Genomic DNA, 22,213 nt, shown 5'->3' with positions numbered 1-22,213 from the left:
TCCAATGAGGGCTGGTGGATTCACATGTGGCAGAATTTCGTTGAAATTAGACACATACAATCCTTTAATGAATAAATGCGGTTGAATCTATCAAAAGCTATACCAACTAGAATATTCCGCACGTATTAATACAATGTTCGTAGATAATACAAATTTAACGCAAATAAAATCATAGGGGTCAACTAAAATTAAATCATCGCATTCTTTAAAAATGTTTAGTTTTCATATTAACTGGAGTCCAGCTTACAAGGCTTATCCCAGGTCTATGCTGCAATGATCTCTATCTCACTGGCTCACTACTACACGCAATAGGGGCGCAGGCACACGGCCAATCTCTCCGCTGGTTAACATGCGACCCCCTGACTGACGGCCACCCCCTCCACTCGTGTACATGAGACAAAGTATTATATCTATTGCATTGCAAACACTACATATGAGTTCAAGTAAGGACTTGAGTAGTAGTTTGCGGGTCAGAAATTATTCACTAGAAAATATTACTCAAGTCAGTGCACATGTTCCCTCATTACTAACAAGTCTACTCCAACATATAATAATAAGATTAAAAAATAATAATTAATTTAAAAGTTTACTTTTATCCTTCGGACATTGGCGATAATCTTGGAGACCAACGCTGGTCCTCGGTTACGGGCGCCAAAATATCAAACGTGAAATCAATTTCCAAAAATGCATTTTATATTAAAACGTGCACTGTAAGACTATCTCTACTATTATCACAGGCGTAGGGAGCCCGTATCGGGGCAACTTAGGCGCGCATTTGTTTTGTAAATAGCTTCCACACTGCGTTCGTAAAAACAATGGCGACATCCGCGTGACGCGCGCGGTCGATGTGTTTGTCATATTCAACCATTATTACCATAATGATTAACACAATAATTACGATATTACTTCACGACTTCATTACTATTTCTTTTATCTTTTATGTATTTGTGAATATATTATATCCTGCATAAAAACGACTGCTATGACGTAATATGTATGGCGCGGGACATATTATCTATGTTAATAATTTCGTGCAGGTTTAATTTATTTCAATTAATACCTCGATTATACGAATTATGTGGATATGTTTTGTCGACAAAAAAGTAATTATTTGTTTATCTAAAATTGTGGATAGGTTTCGATCGGGTCTGTCTACGACAGACTTATAGACATTTATAGATAAACAAATAATTACTTTTTGTCGACAAAATATATCCACAAAATTCGTACAATCGAGATATTTCGATATTAAGTCCATGAAATTCAATAGTAATGTTATTGTTAGTTCAAGCGGCGGCCATGTTTGACATTTACGGGTGCGTTCGGAAAGTGTTTCCAATAATAATTTCTTGCAGGAGTATGTTAGACTCGAGAGAATCGTTATACGGAACGTTACAATATGTTTAGATTATTATTTTACTCGACCGAAGCCGAGTTTTCATCTAGTATGATAATAAAATTACCATTGATAAACATCCGATGGGAAGCGAATCCGACACGACCGGAAGTACGACAGACCAAGCACCAAGGGCTTCACGGGCTTACACGCGGGAGTGCAAATGATGTTGCCATAATAGCAATCGTTTTAAGGAAATGTTAACCTCTTTGCTTAATTAGTGTCAAGTTAGTTTTTTGCAATTATTTAATTGGTTTATTTATTTTTGATTCGTAGTAGTTTATGTCCTTTCAAATTGTAGTTTATATTTGGTTTTATTTTAAAGATTTATACGTATTAATGAGTAGGAGTACTGTAGGAATGTAGTGTTTAGTTTTGTTGTAGTTTTAGGTATAATGCAAACGCCTGAAGTGGTGTACACACACATCACACTGTACACGAACTTCTTTCTTACTTGTACTTTCTAATTTGTGAACACGCCGATGGTGTTTCAAAATTCTATAAATAAACAATAACGGAATTCAGACTGTACTGAAAATTTCTTCGAACCGGGCTTCAACTATGAACCTCGGGAACTGCGGCATTATTGCCTCTAGACCGACGGAACAGTGGCTTCCCCAGTCTATTCGCTTAGATGTTCTAATCTACGCAGCTGATTTTAATGCTGATTCATTAATGAACAGATCCAAGAGGAAGGTTTATATATCGGTTATGTATGTATATTATACATGATAAAAACTGAGAATTAAAAATTCCTTAAAAAAAGAAATTTTCTTTAATGTAAAATTTCATTGCCGTTTACTTTCCTTAAAGCGGGTTTATTGTTGTATTCAGTCCCGATTAGGTATCAGGAGTTTCATCGTTTCCTCCAATTATTTAAATCATATCGTGCTTGGTGAAATATGTTCACACCAGGGATGTTATGGATATTTAACTCCGGAAACGGATACGGATAGTCTACGATAGGTTCTATTGTATAAAATAATATACCTTACACCTTTATTTTATTTAACGTGAAATTTTCTGCGGGACTTTATTATATAATCAAATACTCGGCCTCGGTAAGATATATTGACATCATCATTTGTATATCGAAGTCGGAAACTTGGCGTTGTTTGGTGAGTTTATCTTTACTTCTCGAATAAAAAAAACCCGTCAATGATCTTATTACGTATTACGTAACATTATCTACGTCTAGTGTCATCAAAATTCTCTATTAAATATTCATAAAATAAAGAATTCGAACATACTTTACTCAAGAAGGCTCTCCGAGTACTTGAATCGTCATTTACTAGATTAAGTTTGATGTAGAACTATATTCCGAAAGTGGATTACAAGCCGGTTGTTTTTTTATCAACCAATAATATACACGTAATATTACTTGTACAATGATCGTATTCCGGAGACACCAGACACACCTAGCTCAGCGATGTTCGCGAGAGCTAAATTATTAACATCCGACATCACTAACTCTAAGGACTCTGGGTGCAATTTATTATTGACCCATTGCGTTACAGTAAAACAATGCGTTTACACGTACGCTTCTTATATTATTACTTGGTACCGTACCACCGTCGTCATATATTCTAACGCCAAACGGCAGTTCTTACTATTGTTGTTTTGGTTTAAACGGTGAGTGAGCTGTGCAACTACGAACCCATGGGACATAACCTTAGTTCATGAGTTTGTTGGGGAAATCAGGATTGATTTATATTTTTTCTGGCCTTATTTATCAATATTTTTTTGATAAGTCAATTAAAAAAACCGTGCCCCAGGATATATTGACCTCGTCAAGTCAGAAACTACGTGTTGTAAGTTTATTTGCAGCACCATGGGTTCAAACGCACCGCGTGCTATCGAATCTAAGGTTAGGTACATTAGTGTAACAAGCCATTGCCAAAAAATGCTCAATGACAGCATCAGCGCTTGCTTTAAAATCATTCGCAGCCATCCTCAGAGGAAAGACGAGACTCTTTAGCGAGAGTATAAATATATATAAACCGCTGTTATATTATTTACCTATTTATCATTAAATGTAGAATTCTCTATCTAAGTTTAACTATCCGTCTTCACACGGGTACATTAAGGGTCTGTGTACAACTTTTAAATTGAAGAACAAACAAAACGAAAATTTCTTGTGTTTATCCGGCGAGGAAAGTTGAAATACTCGGCTTTTCTCTACTATTATATGCATGTATTATACGTATAAACCTTCCTGAATGACGCTGTTTATTGATAAAATCCGTTGCGCAGTTTAGGAGATCTAAGCGTACGGTGGGACGCGACTTTGTTTTATACTACGAAGAGATGCTTGAGAATCTGTACATTTGAACGCATATATCCGACTTTTTCAACTCTTGCAACCCTACGATAGATAGTCCATTCATTGGGAAATATTTTTGGCTGTATAAGCTTCATGAATCAACAGGTTATGAGGCGGGGACTATGAACGCCAACCAGTATAGCCAAATGTAAAACAGGCATGAATAATTGCAGATGTAATCTTAAATGGACACGGTTGCTACCGCACAGTTATTGTGTAATATTATTACATTAACAGCCTGTAAATTTCCCACTGCTGGGCTAAGGCCTCCTCTCCCTTTGAGGAGAAGGTTTGGAGCAAATTTACCACGATGATCCAATGCGGGTTAATGGAATACACATGTAGCAGAATTTCGTTGAAATTAGATACATGTAGGTTTCCTCACGACGTTTTCCTTCACCGCCGAGCACGAGATGAATTATAAACACAAATTAAGCGCATGAAAATTCAGTGGTGCTTTCCTGGGTTTGAACCCGAAATCATCGGTTAAGATGTACGCGTTCTAACCATCTCGTCGAATTTAACGAATCAAAATAAAACATACATTCCAGTTTTTATATCCAGTAAAAAATAACACCATTTTAATGTCTCTCCTGATAGGAAAGTTTTAAGACATCGCTTCAATACGTTTTGGGAGAATTCCACCTGACCCGTGCAGGTTGTCTCACGGTGTTTTCGTTGCCGCCGAGCTCGAAGTAAATTATTTATTCATATACCTCCCGATGAGTTCGTTACTTGCCCGGGTTCGGATCCGCAAACTTCGTTAAAGATTCACTTGTTTTGATCACTCACTCCGCGTTCTCGGGTCGGAAGTGGCAAAAGTGAAGAATAAATTACACAATGTGAGTGCGAAATATACCTCTCAAAGTATAATGATCTTCCTGTAATAGTTATTAACAGATATATTAAATACAGCAGCACGATTTTTAAGGAATTTTCTGCTTCTTAAAACACTGTGAAACCAGCTTTCGCCATTTTTTCTAACCGATACAATTTGGAAACCTTCAAGAAAAGAGCGTACATATTTCTTTAAAGCTGGCAACACACCTGCAAGCCCTCTTGTATTGCAGATGTGGGCGGTGGTAGTCACTTTCCTGCTGATGACGAGATGGCTGCTTCACCACCATAGACGCGATGCTCCGCTGGTGTGCTCATATAAAGACGGACCGTCATATATATATATATAATGTTAGCTTAATTACCTAAAAATATCTTAAATTGTTAAAAGTAAATTGGGCTTAGAGATTATTCCACCGATGCGGGCGTGAATACTCATGAAGCGGATTCAAACCCGACACGACGGTCTCTTACCGAGCACGAGATGAGCATACGAAAGTGGATTTTAATCCACAATCTTCGATTGAGAATCACGAGTTGTTACCAGTATACAATATCAGATAATACGAAATTTAAAAGAATACAACTCGACTTTCATCTCACACCCACTTGTAACCTTTCGCACAAGTTTTAAGGTTACCTGGGAGAGAATGTAACAGGTCTATATATAAATTGTTGTATATATATATATAGAATTATATATATATATATATATATATATATATATAATATATATCTATGTCTATACATATAATACATTCTGAACCGGTGGTAGCTCTACTTTTAGTTCTGTGAAATGATGATTCAAAACTTTTGTAAAACCCCACTTGATTAACATATAATTTGATTTTGTTTGTAGCGGTTAGAACGCGTGCATCTTAAATGATCATTGCGGGTTCCGACCCAGGTGAGCACCACTGGAATTTGATATGCTTTATTTGTTTATATTTCATTCCATTCATTTCATTCATTCGCTCGCCATTATAGTAACCTGTATGTGTCTAATTTAAATGAAATTCTGCCACATGTGTATCCCAACCAACCCGAATAGGATCTATGTGGTGGAAATAACTCCGAACCTTCTCCTCAAAGGTAGCGAAGGCCTTAGTCCAGCAGCGGGATATGCACTCACAGTTTTCGGTAAATATTAACACATTTTAACCGCTGGGCTGTTTCGGTTCCAACACAATAAATGCATTTAAAGGAAATTGTAAACTCGTAGCCTAATTAACGCAACGATAACCTATCACGCGCTGTTGAATTCACTGCATATAAATAGCACGTAAAACGACGTCAACATTATCATATATCAAATAAAAATCCTACACCTGGACAAAACATTCCTCCGTAGCAAAATCAAAGTATACTTTATTCAAGTAGACTTTTACAAGCACTTTTACAATCGTCATTTAGCAAACCATTTAAAGTAAAGCTACCACCGGTTCGGAATGTAGATTCTACCGAGAAGAACCGGCAAGAAACTCAGTGGTTACTCTTTTTCAATATCTAAAAATACAGTCATGTTAGTTAAATACAGTTATATATGTGTGTTATGTCTCCTGCCTGAAAGTCAACAAGCATTAACTCCACGCTTTTTTATCATCAATATAATCTTGTATCGAATAATATGCCTTCTTTACCAATGTATTTTTTACAATTGACTTGAATCTATGAAATTCATCTCACGGAAGTCGGTTACGTTCACCTACGAGCACCACCGCCATGAAATTGACCATAAACACTTATTACTAAGCACATGAAAACAGGTGATTATTTGATTTTGAAACCGCGAAATCCTAAGCCATATATTGCAATAATAACGCTACGTAATACGTGCATTTTAAGGAAATTGTAAACTTGTAATTAACGCAACGATAGCCTATCGCGCGCTAATGAATTAAGCGTATGTATCATTATTTATAGAACGTATATTAACTTAGACGTGAATAATAATTCAATTAATAAATAAATAATAAATATTGGACAACATCACATACTTTACTCTGAACCCAATGTAAGTAGCTTTATCTAAGCACTTGTTGTGGAAAATCAGACGTAACGACGATACCACAAACACCCAGACCCAACACAACATGGAAAACTAATGAACTTTTTATACATCGACTCGGTCGGGAATCGAACCCGGGACCTCGGAGTGGCGTACCCATGAAAACCGGTGTACACACTGCTCGACCACGGAGGTCGTCAAAATTAAATAAAACTCTTTTATAAAACTAATTATTTGTTGTGAACTGTGAACTAATTACAGATGAGTTAAAAAAATATAAACTACGATGAAGATGTCCGATTTTAGCCACGGCAGTCTGCACAGCACAAGACTGTACCAGAAACACAGGTACACTCTCTCTGCCCACACTCTTATAATCCAATGGGACGGCGAATCCTACTCGACTAGAAATACCTACGTCGCGTTACGTGCATGTTACGTTTACCAGTTAACCAGTTACTCAGAATTTTTTGATAGAAAATTTTAATAACTTTTTATCAGCGATTTGAATCCAAGAAATCTCTCGGGATCTGCGTTCTTTTATCTAGCCAATAGACCAACGAGGCAGTCAATACAATCAGCACAACAGTAACAGCCTGTAAATTTCCCACTGCTGGGCTAAGGCCTCCTCTCCCTTTGGGAAGAAGGTTAGGAGTATATTGCACAACGCTGCTTCAATGCGGCTGGTGGGTTCACATGTGGCAGAATTTCGTTGAAATACCTAAGACATATGCAGGTTTCCTCACGATGTTTTCCTTCACCGCCATCATATGAATTATAAACACAAATTAAGCACATGAAAATTCAGTGGTGCTTGCCTGGGTTTGAGCCCGTAATCATCGGTTGAAATGCATACGTTCTAATCACTGGGCGATCTCGGCTCTAACTACGCTAATGAAGTTAATGAGATGACGTTTTTTCTGTAATGCCTGACTGTGAATACTGCTAAACTAATATACATAAAACTTATACCAGAACATATAGCGTTTCGGAGAAGATTTTAGTATATAACATTGTTATATAAGAAGCCGCGCTTCGCGCTTTAAATTTAGATATGGCGTGACAGGCGTGAATTTCATGCTCTTGTACAATAATAAATAAAGATTAATGTTACAAATTTGTTTTAAATGTGAAACAAACGACGGCTGGCAATGCAGTGATTCATATTTTATGCATAGATAAACATTACATAGTACGCTCTCTGTCCCTGTGTATGCTTAGATCTTTAAAATTACACAACGGATTTTGATGCGGCTTTTCAATACATAGATTGATTCAAGAGTAAGGTTTATATGTATAATACCTACATGCACAATATAGTACAGAAACACTGATAATTTTAGAGGTTGTTAAAGTGATGTCGTAAATAAACACATTTTTTACGCTTATATAGCAAACGCTGCCTGAACCCTACGAAATAGATCATAATAATTTACTACAGTATTGTACAACTTTAAAAGGTTTTCAAAAAAGTCCACGATGGTATATGTCTATCTCTTAGGGATAGCCACAATAACCATCTTTTATCCTTTACTTTTTACGAGAAATAATGGCTTATTTACGAAGCGATTTTAAGCAATACAACATTAATCCTTATCCAAATAAGTACCTTAAATAGATTGTGCATTTAATATAGATCAATATGGCGATTTAAAACGCAGTGACATAGCGGTTTGTATTGTCTAATGACTGAAAAACTGTGAACGTTGTAAGACATTCTGGAGTATATTTGGTATCCGCGGGGCGGGTCGCTAGTTGCTAAATAAATTAAATAAAAACTTCATGGACATTTTTCGTCGATTCTCCAGACTTTGTATATTAAACAGTCATTGAAGATACATAATATAATTGTGTATGATTATTAAATATACATTTTATTTATTGATGAAAATGAGTGACTACTGAGTTTCGTGCCGGTTCTCCTCGATATAAGCAACATTCCGAACCGGTAGGTTAATATTTAATCTTGCAACTTGACAATTCAAAAGAGCTTGTTAGAGCCCACTTGAATAAAGCATATTTTGGTTTTGGGTTAGTAGTAGAATATTTAACAAAGATCGCGGGTTCAAACCTTGGTAAGTGGAATCAAGTTTTGACGTGCTTATTTTGTATTTATGATTCGTCTCGTGAAGGTTTTGGACGATATTCTGTCATCTGCGTATCCACCAACTAGTATTTGAGTAGAGTCGTTATTCTAGTTGTAGTGTCAAAAGGTCAAGCGTGTGCAAACCTTCAACTCAGTCAGGGTTTAAAATTCAGCAGCAAGATCTGACGCACACACATGTACACATACTAATTAAAAGTGAAGTGAACCCATTGCATATGTTGACACACTTTCGTCAGCGCTTTCAGCGCACACGAACACTTCCGAACACAGAACAACACAATCGTTTTAAGAATTCTGAATTAATGAGATACAATACACTTTTATGTAAGTGCTTAATGTCGATATGGTTCAGTGGTTTGAATGCATGCATATTAATCGACGAGTGCAGGTACAAACCGAGGCAAGCACCACGGATTTTTCATTGCCCTGGGCGCAGTCCCCGTGAGATGTTTATCACATAACCAATTGATTTAGACGAAAGTGGAGTTCAAAATCGCTCCAACAATCGTCGAATGCCTAGAACCCCAGAAAGGTCTGCAGGCTCATAAAAAAATGAGAGTTGTCGTGGCCGGGGGACAGCCGGTTGGAACGCAGTTGCTCTCGCTACATATTATGTTTTAAATAACAGACACATTAAATATATTGTTTATGATATCGATAGGCGGATAAGCAAATGGACGGCCACCTGATGGTAAGTGGTAACGACCGCCCATAGACAGTGGCGTTGTAAGAAATATTAACTATTCCTTACATCACCAATGCGCCACCAACCTTGGGAACAAAGATGTTACGTCCCTTGTGCCTGTAGTTACACTGGCTTACTCACCCTTCAAACCGGAACACACCAATACTGAGTACTGCTGTTTGGCGGTAGAATATCTGATGAGTGGGTGGTACCTACAAGACGGGCTTGCCCTACCACCAAGTATAAGTAAATTAACACCGTTTGAGAACTATTAAATTACAATGACAAAATCGTTGATAAAATCTCGTGTGATTAGAACAATAACAAAAAATAATGTTTTAATAATATTATATAGAACAGAAAACGCAGACCGATACAGAGACACAGAGAAAGAGGAGGAAAGGTCGTGAAGGGGGCAGAACGCTTTCCTTACGTGATGATTTTGAACTTGAAATTGAATTTCGTTCTAATAAGCAGTCGAAACGATAATAAGGAAACGTGTTCAATTGTTTTTTTGTAGAACGGCCTAATCCAGGATAATTTGATGAATGATGTCCTTCCTGACTGATTTAGGCTAAGACGAACATGCTCAAACACCAGACAACTGCGGGGGACAAATTATCGTGCTCATCTGTGTGCGCATGCAGGCTCCGGCTCCGGTTCCGGCTCCGGGGCGCTTCAAATCAAATGTATTCTATTCAAGTTAATTTCACAATGAAGCGTTTCGGAAATCAGCCTCCAGCGAGAAGAAATAGCCAGAAACTCGCATAGTTGCTCTTTCACAATTAGTGTTCAATCGGTCATGTGATGGAACCCGAGCCTAAATACTGGTGTTTTTATTTTAATGAATAATAAGATTTATTGATTAATTTAGCCTTAATGCAGTCTCCAAGACTAAACCATCGTCGCCGATAATGGTTAAGTCTTAAAAGCATCGATGGGGCGTACTAAAATCGCTCCTAATTATCTTTTTCAGGGGGATTGGAGATCACCAGTGCCTTTCTTGAACCCGTGCGTTTGTTTTGTATAAGAGGGAGACCACTGGCTTTACCTGCGCTTCGACTCCCGAGCCACGAATGTAAACACTGCTAATATACAAAACCCAAGCTCCGGGTGGATTTGCTATCCGGGTGGATTCATAATCATAAGGCAACTACTACACCAACGATCCAGTCTGATTGCGTGAATGTTTAGGCAACTCAAATATATACTTTTACATATTCAATTGATATATACTGCTCATATGAACGAACACACGACGAAATTTGAACCTTATTCTATATAATTTAAGACATAACATCGAATGTACAAATATATTCAGTTATGAAACTTAATTAATCATTCGAATTACGTTCAATTCGAGTTTATTTATGGACATCGACTTTTGCTAAACGTTTACTAGTGGCACGATGACCGTGTATGCTGTATGTACTGCCCTTAAATAATATATTATAATCGACCATTTACTAAAACATTTCAAATAAATATTGACCGACATTGTTTGAACAAGTTTTATACCAACAAAATATTATGATATTCATCAAGAATGCAACGGACAGTTCAAATTTGTTACCACCGTGACCGTGAAATCTCTATCTTGGGATGCCCAAGATAGAGATTTATTTTTCTACGTCTGAAAGGTGACGTCACTTCCTTGATCATGTCGCTCGGTTTTCGTTCTACAATAATTTATACTCTCACGTCTTATGACTCGGTGGTACGGCTGCGTGGAATCCCGTCTGTGTAGGCACCAAGTCATCAGATATTCTACCGCGGAACAGTAATACTCACTATTGTTGTGTTCTATTTTAAAGGGTGAGTCAGTGTTGACACAAGAGATATCACATCTTATTTCCTTGGTTGAGCATTGATGAAGAAAGGAATAGTTAATATTTGTTGCTATGGGCGATGGTGACCACTTACCATCAGATGCCCACTCGACAGTCCGTCTGCCAATTGAAAAAAATAACTTTATATATAACCCTTGTGTACGTGTGTATGTCACTGAATCCTTCTTACGCAGCTGGACGGATTATGATGATTTTTTTTTGTACGTTGAGTGTTATCATAGATCGTGCTACGATCAGGTACTTTGACGACCTCCGGGATCGAGTAGTGTGTACACTTACTTCTGGTGAGGTCCCGGATTCGATTTCCGGCCGAGTTGATGTATAAAAACCGTCGTTACTTCTGATTTTACATAACACAAGTGCTTTAGCCACTTACATTGGGATCAGAGTGATGTATGTGATGTTGTCTAAAAAAAGGATCTAGACACGCGGTAGCGTGTCAGCCAAGTTCTAGTAACAGAACTGGCTAGTAGCACCGTGTGTAATATTACACGAACCATTTGGAGCCACTTTTGACCTCCTCATAACTCAAAAACTATTTGACATAGATGTGTCAAATTTGGCTCATATATTGAGACTCGTGAGATACATATGTTTTCCAAATTTCATAAACGCATCTCAAATGGTTATTTAGATATTAACGTCTAAAAATCGTCATTTTTATCACTGACTGACCTATAGATCAAAACTATATCCTACTTCCAGGTGACCTAGAAAGTTCAAATTTGGCATGCAGGTAGATAATTAGGCCAATATAAAGGAAAAAATCTGAAACTGGTAATTTTTTATCATTTTATTATAATTTTTCATTTTATTGGGTCTATAGGAACACTTATATACTTAGTTCCTGTAATAACTGTAATAATAAAAAAATTATGTAAGAACCAGCAATCAAAACTTATGACAGCCGGTCTTCATGTAGATTTTAAGGTCTTCACGTGAATATATAACAAGTTGAATACCACCCTTAAGTTTTTAAATCCAAATATTTCCGTTTTAGTACTTATGAGTATAGCCGACTTTCGTATTTATTACGTTATTAACTAGCATTTAGCGCACATCAATGGTGCCAAATAATTATACTTAAAAAAATAATAATAATAGGCATTTCGGTACACGGCGCGCGACGCGACGCCGGAGCAGCGGGTTAGGAGCGTTGCGATTAAACCTTACCGCGGACGTGTCTGAGCGAGTGGCAACCGCGCTCATAAGAATTATTTCAATACCTTCCGATGGAAACTGCCTAGTCTATTCGACTGCATATTTTTTGTTTGAGTATACTAGTATACAACAATAAAATAGGTTTCGTGAGATTGTAGTAGAGTATGTATATCGTAACTGGAATGATTTAAGTTTGTACTCTAGCGCTACAAACGGGGATCCTTATTGCTTGGAAGAATAGTATCGAGCAAGCATGCTGATGTCAGCAAAGGACTGATGAATGGGTTCAATGGAAAAATAGAGAAGGTACATTGGGGACGTCGATAACAGCAATAGCGCACGTAAAATAACAATTCAATTTAAACATAATTTAATTTGCGAACTAGAAGTCAAAACCAAGTTACAGATATTAAGTAATGTACATATATGTTCAAAGAAAATAATTCTCTATTTGCTTAGCATATTCTACTATTATACACAAATTACAAGGCCTTCGCCTTGACGGTGCTCTTTTCGACATAGGCTCCTCTATATTAAGTAAAGAGCAGGCTTACGTTGGCCTCTCTAGAGTTAAAACCTTAGATGGAGTACATCTTATCAATTTAGGTCCAATTCAAATCAAGACACAAGAGAGCTCTATTGTAGAGTACAACCGTCTGCGCACGTTATACCACCCCTACTTGGCCAAATTAAGTATAAACAGAAAACGCGTAAAAAAAAATCCGGACACTGAATGGACAATTCACTCGAACATTTCAGAGGTACCTACAAGAAAAATAAGAACGTATCAAAAAAAAGACAATTATACCCCGTAAACGTAGGAAAATAGAATAGCTTAACAAAAACCATTTGGTATTAATTTTGTTATTAATAAGTACCTATTAATAATTTATATACAAAAAGTAGTGATATCCCATCAAAAACATAAATGTAAAAATGAGAGCCAAGTTAAATATTATGATATATACCTTGGTTGTTGACTTCAACGACAAAAGAAGTGAGATCTAAATTTTTGCCAAGTTAAATAGCCCTTCTGAAATTTATTTATAACTACATAAAATAGCATTTCTTCTTATAACTTGGGATAATATATTGTTGCCTAAGGTCTGACTTGGCTAGTTCTTATATGTTTATAAACACAACTTGTAGTTTGTGTTTAAAATAACAAATTATAACTCAGAACATCTAAGAAGAATGGAGGACAGCTCAGTATTGCTTAGTTAGTATATACGTACATTAAGAGCTGCGATGGTCCAGTCACTAGAAAACATGAATCTTAACCAGATATTGCGAGTTCGTATCTAGACAAGTACCATTGAATATTTGCGTGCTTAATTTGTGTTTATAATTCATTTGTAAAGGCTTAGAACTTACGAAGGCTATAATATAATTCTTATATGAGAACTAACCAAGTCAGACCTTAGGCAACAATATATTATCCCAAGTTATAAGAAGAAATGCTATTTTATGTAGTTATAAATAAATTTCAGAAGGGCTATTTAACTTGGCAAAAATTTAGATCTCACTTCTTTTGTCGTTGAAGTCAACAACCAAGGTATATATCATAATATTTAACTTGGCTCTCATTTTTACATTTATGTTTTTGATGGGATATTTATTAACAAGAATATCTACTACTATATGTTTGCTGGCGGGTAGATGTATAACACATTCCGACCACAGGAGTATGACACATCGACTACGTTTGACATTGAATTGACGCGTCATCATTTGTCGAGGGCTTGAATAATAATCATCATATAACTTGGCTTTCAATTTCGAATTTCAACGAATTTGCTATCGGAACCTTGGAGATAATATGAAAGTGCATTATTCGCATGATATGTGTAAATTAAGTTTTTTTTATCTCAGCTCGTCCTAATATGCTTTAGAATGAGACATTGCAGGAACGAGAGGTGAACAGAGGCGACATCATTTCCAATCGCATTCTGTATCTGCACGGGTAGTATTAGCAACTCATCGGAACGGAAATATTACCATCCTAGACTAAAAATATAATAGCTGTTCACCGCGACTATCCCCACTAATATTATAGAGGCGAAAGTTTGTATGTATGTTTATTAATCTTTCGCACAAAAACTACTAAATTGATTTTAACGAAACTTTACAATAATATAGCTTATACATCAGAATAACATATAGGCTATAATTTTTAAAGGTATTGTGGAAATAACTTGACAACTAACCCCTAAAACGCGATCGAAGTCTTTGGCGTAAACTAGTACTATATAATAATAAATTATTTTAAAATTAGTATACATGTTACAATATCTGGATGTTGTGTACATTTTTAATTCATATATACAACAGTGTTACGAGGGCTATGTTTTATTTTACAAAATATGTATGCTGTAATTATAAATTATTAACAAAAAATAATTATTGTAAATAAATAAAAATATTAATTTTATCTACAAATCTTGTATTATGTTTTTTTATCTAGATTCGAAACAATCTCTATTTTTAATTGAATTACGATCGGTTCAGTGGCTTAGACGTGACGAGATAACAAGCAGACGGGGTGACTTTCGCATTTATTAAAACTATATAGTATCATATAAACTATGCATTAGGTTTAAACAGTTTGCCGGTGAGACGGTCTCCTTACAGCTGACGAAGAAAAATCCCTTTTCCTCAAAAAATGTACATTCTCTTGGGCGCGACGAACATTTATCAGAGACCAGACTTCTAGAAAATACAAGAATCTCACAGACTAGAAAAGAAAGCAGGATTTTAATTCTTCTATTTGAGTTGGGACCCGACGTGGTTCAATATATTTTTTTAGAAAATCGAATAATAAATAAATATGTTTATTACACTTTAAATCAATATTTTTTCAGTGACAACCGATTTCGAATATTTAATCGGCGTTACGTTACGACTTATTGCCCTTTAGATTACATTCAATCAGTCCACGATAAACTTTAGTTCAAATTATTTGGCGCTGAGTATTAATCTTTATGAAAATTAATAATAAATGTGCTATCATTCTACTATGTAATACTAGCTGAACCTGCGGCTTTCCCCGCAAGAAATTTATAAATCTACCTATTTGCACAAAAACTATCACCTTCCATTAAGCCCCTCGAGGGATGAATTATAAAAATAGCCTGTTTCCTTTCCCGGGACTCAATCTCCAAAGAAATTTTCATCTTAATCAGTTCAGCGGTTTGAGCGCGAAGAGCTTACAGACAGACAGAATTACTTTAGCATTTATATTATTAGTATAGATATATAAGAAAATCTAATTTAGTATTTCTATCTCGTCTGTTCGTTCGACGATTCGCTCTGTTTTAATGTTTTTACTAAAAATATTTCGCAAATAAGGGCAGAATAAAAAAATACTCAGATAGTGGAAAGTAACTTAAAGCGTTGGTGATCACTGTGCGTAGCGAACTACGCGTAAAGTAAATAAATGTTTTCATTTTTAATACTCTAATTTCACTAATTGACTTTATTTCATTATAAATTCTTTCGATTAAATTTGACGCGTCCCTAGAGGGACGAATTTATCTACAATAGGTTTAACAATGCTACTCATTACATAATATCCTACATTATTATATACAGGTAGTATTATTCGTTATATTAGGTAACATATAATGAATAAATTACATGCTAATTTGGAGCTCGAGACTCCCTTCGTGATGATGTTTATAATAAAGTGGGTATACTTACAGTTGCGCCACAATGTTTACACACGTATATTCAAAATAATTTAGATCATTTCGAAAGAAACCGTGACAATCATTGTATAGAACCGAGTAGGAGAGGCAAACTAATAATACCTAGTTTCCGAGTTCGCACAGTTAACACATCCTGGGGCACGGTATTAACAATATTCCACTGCTATTTTTAACTTGGCCTATTAAAAATTTAAAGCACATGACAACCAAAAAAACATTGATAAATACGGCGTATCACTCACTCGGACTTAGTATTTAATGATATATAGGCAGGATATATAAAAATTTAATTGTACTTTACGGACCTCTGTAATTGAAATGTTGGAAAAGAGCAACTACTGGGTTTCTTGGCGGTTCTTTTCGGTAGAATTTATTGAACCGGAACCGGAGACAGCTTTACATTTAATTCAACACTAACATGACGATTTAAAAGGCTTTGTGCGAGCCCGACCGGGAAGGTGCCGCTCATCAGAGATTCTACTGCCAAACAGAAACAACAACATGAACAGCCTGTAAATTTCCCACTGCTGGGCTAAGGCTTCCTCTTCCTTTTAGAAGGTTTTTGGAGCTTATTCCACTACGCTGCTCTAATGCGGGTTGGTGGATTCACATATGGCAAATTTCGTTGAAATTAGACACATATAGGTTTCCTCACGATGTCTTCCTTCACCGCCGAGCACGAGATGAATTATAAACACAAATTAAGCAAATGCATATATTCCGTGGTGCTTGACTGGGTTTGAACCCGCAATCATCGGTTAAGATGTACACGTTCTAACCGCTGGGCCATTCCGGCTCCGGCATCCATGCCAAACAACAATACTTAGTATTTTGTGTTCCAATTTGTAGGGTGAGTAAATTCCCAAGGGTGGGGGCGAGTTGGCCACATAGGGAACAATTAATATATCTTACAGCGCCAATGACTACGGGCGATGGTAAATATAAACTAATCATCGGGTGGCAATAAGCCCGCCCTACCTATTAAATTAAAAAAAAAATGCGAAAACACGCGAGGCCTTCAGTAAAATGTATTATTAGCACCGTCTACATGCGGGTACCTCATTGTGATTGTTTTCCGAGTATGTTACGTGATTCTTAATTACGAATTGCAATTGTTTAATGTTTTCACTTTACTCAAAGCCTTATTTAGCCTAACATGAACTTAATTCATTACTCAGGTCACAATGTTACAATGTCTAACTGTTCGAGAAATCAAAATGTCTATGACAGACAATATTACTGAATCGCGTTAACGTTCCGTTAAGCAGACGCCAAACCGATCTATCCTTGAGCACAGACTCACGGGTGATCTAAAGCCTTCATATAGTACGTCGTTGGTCATGCTAGTACTTATATAGGCGACAGAAACATAAGACGCAGATTTAGGCGTATTGAAGACGATATAGTTACGCTCCGTCAGCAGGGGCGAACGGATACGTACATCACACTTCCACAGTCGCTGACAGGGGACCGCGGCATCACGTCAATCAACACCCTCCGTATTGACGACGTGCTGAGCCGAGGTGCGTGCTCACAGTAGACACCCTTAGGATGGTCTCACTGAGCCTCCACGTGCCCTTCCCTATTCTCGGCTGACGTTACCAAGGCCAGCGATACGCGAATACAAAAAACAGGCCTAAGTGGCTCAACCTTCAAGGCGAAGTACTCGCCCCGACCCGGTGACGTTGTCAAAGCAAGTAGGGTCAACAGCAATTATACAGTCAGAATAAAAAAGAAAGTTATTTGCGTCGTATATTTACATCGTACGAGTTCAAGACAGACCTTGGAACGGTGTTTCGTTACTTAGAGTAAATCCTATTATTATAATTTTTGTATGTGGGCGATGCCGCCCCTGAAATTGACAAATAATTACTTAAGCAAATGTTGTGTCTCCTTCATACGAATGACAAATCAATGAAGTCAGAGCGAAAGGCCTACACGTCGCCTTATTGTACGAATTATTTTAACTCTTCAGACATATTATATATTAATAGCGTAAGCCCATTTTTGTCCCAGTGATTATGGGACGATGGCTGCCCATAAAAATTCGTTATAGTCTCATTTTGAAGAGCTCCAGCTGTAGATATGCAGGAAATTAATGAGGATTCGTGATTGCAATTTCTAAATTATTACAATTTAAAAATAATTAGTTTTAGAGTGTAAAAAAAAAGTTACTGGCCGGTTGTATAAGAAAAAAAATTAAAACGTAAACATTCTAACTGAACTAATGTATACTATTTGATTAAAAGTTTCATTTAAAAAAGGTTTCATCTTTTGGCGCCAAATGAAGACGAGCGATTTGCAGTTTACAATGAAACGAAAACAAAACAAAACAAAACCTGTAATAGGTTTCGAACTTCCTAAAACATCTTTTGAATAAACGCGAGGTGTCCCGGAGATCCACTAGAGTCTACGTATAACAGTCGAACTAACTAACTAAATAACTCCGAGGAATCAAAGTTTATCACAAATATATTTTAAGTTATACATTGGAAACATTAGAGAGTCGATACAAGACTTATATTGACACCTAATTCGTTTGCTATTATTATGAACGTGTTAACACATCAGCTTAGTCACCATTTTATCGCTAACTTTAGTCTTTAGCGGCTCGCAGGCGAATACGTAACAGTCTGTAAACTTCCTACTATGCCGGGATATGTCCTTTCGGATCTCGATACAGATACAGACATATTATTAATATATTTTAGCGTCTACATATTCGGAATTATATCTAATACTAGCTGTGACCGCGACTTTGTGCGCGTTTAAATATAGCAAAAAAGTTATTGTTATTCCTTATTACATCAGCTATCTGCCAGTGACAGTCTCGTCAAAATCGGTCCAGCGGTTCCAGAGATTAGCCGGAACAAACAGACAGACAAAAATAAAAAAAAAATGTTATTTCGGTATATATACCGATCATACATATGCATTTAGTAAAAAGCGGTTATTTTAATATTACAAACAGACACTCCAATTTATTTATATGTATAGATATAGAAGACTAGATTATTTAGAAAAAATTAAAAGATATTATTCGTGGGCTTCTTTTAGGGTCAGGTATACTCCAAGAAAACAAAACTAATTACTTTAAAATACAATTATAAAACAAAATTATAATATATTTATTCGGCTTAGGTTACGGCTACGAAGCGCCATAACATTGCTCAGTAGCTAGCTAGGAAGCTAGCTACTGAGCAATGGCATCTTATCCAGAGATGACTGGAGTATATTCCAACGCTTATGACTTTCTTGTTGGATCTTCTCATATCCACGATGAACACGTTTGTGACTGTAGGTTTTTATTTAGTACTCAACTTGTATTTATTTCTACTTATTTACTGCAGGTTACGCACAAATGAGATTATACTGACTTATATCTAATTCTAACTTGGCTTTCTGATATTCACTTGGCTTCGGTGAGCATTAAGTTATATATTAGATAATGTCCGTGGAAGCGGTACACGCAGAACGTGTACCGCTTCCACGGACATTATCGTTTTAAACCATTATACCAGTAATTACTAAATATATATTCAAAATATCGGGTTTAATTTAAGCGTCTTTCATGACTAACAGATTAATTCATTTGTTTAACTAATTGCCTTAATTAAAGATTTTCTATGTAGATATAGCATTGTTACTAGCGTAGCTTCGCTGTTCCAATTCAGTCACTCAGACGCTCTGACCGGAACTTTGTTGTTACTGTGAAATTGTTATGAGCAATCAACATAAATATCATTAATATATATATGTCGTCGATAACGAATAATTAGTATCTCAGTTGATTTCGTTGTAACGGTGGGGTGTGAACGCCGTGACGTAATGAGTCACGTGATCGGAATCGATTGGAGGGGCAACTGTCACATTTTAATTTTTTGACAGTGGTGAGTCGGAAACTCGATTGACTTCAGAGAGTGTACAGATCGGACCTTCCGAACGGGACCGTTGGTTAACACTACTCCTGTAGTTTATAGTAGTATTTATAGTAGACATACCTACTTTGTAATTTGTGATTGCTGATTACCTACATAAAATACAAGAATTATCAACTTATAGTACTTATCTTCGTGCTTAATTGCCTGAGACATACGCTATGAGCCCTGTACCAAAACCTATGACGAGCTTGCCGCTGATCTATCGCAGTCGCCATCATATATGTATAATTTTAACTATTATTTAACAAATATTTATTCAATGTTGTTTTCAGAAATAAATATAGAACCTTCAGTACATATACATAGCCATAAAAACTATAAATTGATGTAAAATGAGTGGTATTAAATAATTATGATTTTCCTTTTATCTCAGCAGAAAAAGTGCCACAGTCTCAGCGGGTGTTTTAAGAATCAATTGAGGATATTTTTGATTAGCAGATCTATTAATTGAGCATGTATATACACATCAACGACAACTTCTTATGGAAGAGAAACAATATGCCAGCAATAACATTCCCAAGGAGTTCTTCCATAAATGTCTGATATGTCCGTTTTTCGTGGACTTTACTAATTTTATTATGATGACATATATCTTAAAAGCATATGTTGTTATAATAGATAGTGAGTTTTATAATAGATTACTGAAACTACAACACTGTGATTTTGCAAATATTTTTTAAAATAATATTTGTAGAAAATAGTTAATAAAAGAAAATACAATAATCTCATTAAGTTCCACTTGCCCTACCTTCTCTCTCAAGCAGTTGCATATTTTTAACATTTTTTAAGTCTAATGTTTCTATTGAATAAAGATGTTAAATCATTATTTAAGTAAATAAATAAAATATGTAATCACTGATATTTTAATGTACTGTATCTATATCAGTGTATCAAGATGTATATCAGGGCTCCAAAAAATATCAATAGTCACTTGATTTATGTGCAGAGTAATTGGTAAATAAAACAAAATAGAATTTTAGAAGTTTAAAAAATAATAATAAAGCTATATAAGATTTTTACTTGACATAATGGATACTCACCTTAGATTACAGATTCTAAAAAAAATAATTTAAACTGCCCCAGTCCCCATTCATTATGGGCCAAGTGATTGTTGTTACAGAACTAATGTCACAAAATATTTTTGTTTAATATGCTAGTTTTATTGAAAATTTTCAGCTAACTTTAATAAGCATGAATCAAAGTAAAAAATATTTATAATATTCGCATCGCATCTGCAGATCGCGATCATACATGTTTTATTTGAACGATGTGTCGACAAAGTTACATGCGACATATAATCGAAAAAAAAATATTAACTCCTGTTTATTATTATATACATTTTCGTTTAAAGTTTCGTTTCATTGACGATACTGAGAGTTAAGAAAGTTTGTAGAACATAATACAGGCCAAAAAAATTCATCACCATTATAACTTGCTAATGAATAGGTACTATAAAAATGTGTCAATGGCTCGAGTTTAAAAAAGCGCCATTATACTTTCTCGAGCAAAAGCATCTCTCCGTGAACTCTGTGTAAAGTCAAGGACAACGAGATGAATCAAAGAAAATAACTACGTATTTATACATAATATGATCGCTTACACAACTGTAGACGAGCGAAATATTCCATGCAAACATATTTACAGTAAACTATTTACTATTATTTATTATGGACACGACATTTAGCACAATTGAAGAACAATTTGTCTTTTCTCACGACATCGCAAAACTAAAGTTATATGTAGTAAAAATTATATATGTAAAATGTATCAAAAATTAAACATTACTCACGTCTGTTGTGCTGAATTAAAAAAATATGATAACTCACTACTTTCACTTTTACTTAATTCATAACTTTTATATTCCGTTTTGGTTTAAAACTTAAAGTATTGATAAATATTTACAAGAAAACTGACAACAACCATTCGTTCAATAATATGATTTTGACTGCGGGAGTGCGGTGGTTTAGGGCTGCCCACTGCGTCCATTTTGGGGCTACCATGTAAAATATATAAACTGCCCTTAAACGGTCACGTCTGCTAGTTATATCAAAATTCAAAATAATAAAATAGTAGAATTAATATATTCAAATTTAATACTCAACATTAAAGGTATGAAGTTTAACACTGTTTCGGAATATGACTATAATTTTACAAGTTTAACTTTAAAAGATTCTAAGGCAATCTAGTTCTTGTTTTTA

At 35.7% G+C, this 22,213-nt stretch overlaps 1 protein-coding gene across 2 annotated transcripts in view; it reads right to left on the bottom strand.

Moving 5' to 3' along the window:
* Nucleotides 1–21,959, bottom strand: part of LOC125074178 — a 35,401-nt gene extending 13,442 nt beyond the window's left edge. The window contains exon 1 of one of the 2 annotated variants that reach the window (XM_047685421.1): nucleotides 21,805–21,959. The gene's annotated coding sequence lies outside the window, so the exon portion shown is untranslated. Of the gene's footprint in view, nucleotides 1–4,766; nucleotides 4,823–21,804 lie in introns of those variants that run through there. The other variant, XM_047685423.1, reaches the window with a different exon arrangement.
* Nucleotides 21,960–22,213: the final 254 nt, after the last annotated feature.

This window comes from Vanessa atalanta, chromosome 27 (genome assembly GCF_905147765.1).
Source record: "Vanessa atalanta chromosome 27, ilVanAtal1.2, whole genome shotgun sequence".
Classification (NCBI taxonomy): Eukaryota; Metazoa; Arthropoda; class Insecta; order Lepidoptera; family Nymphalidae; genus Vanessa; species Vanessa atalanta.
Note: the sequence above shows the minus strand (reverse complement) of the source record. Positions and strands in the feature narration are given on the sequence as shown.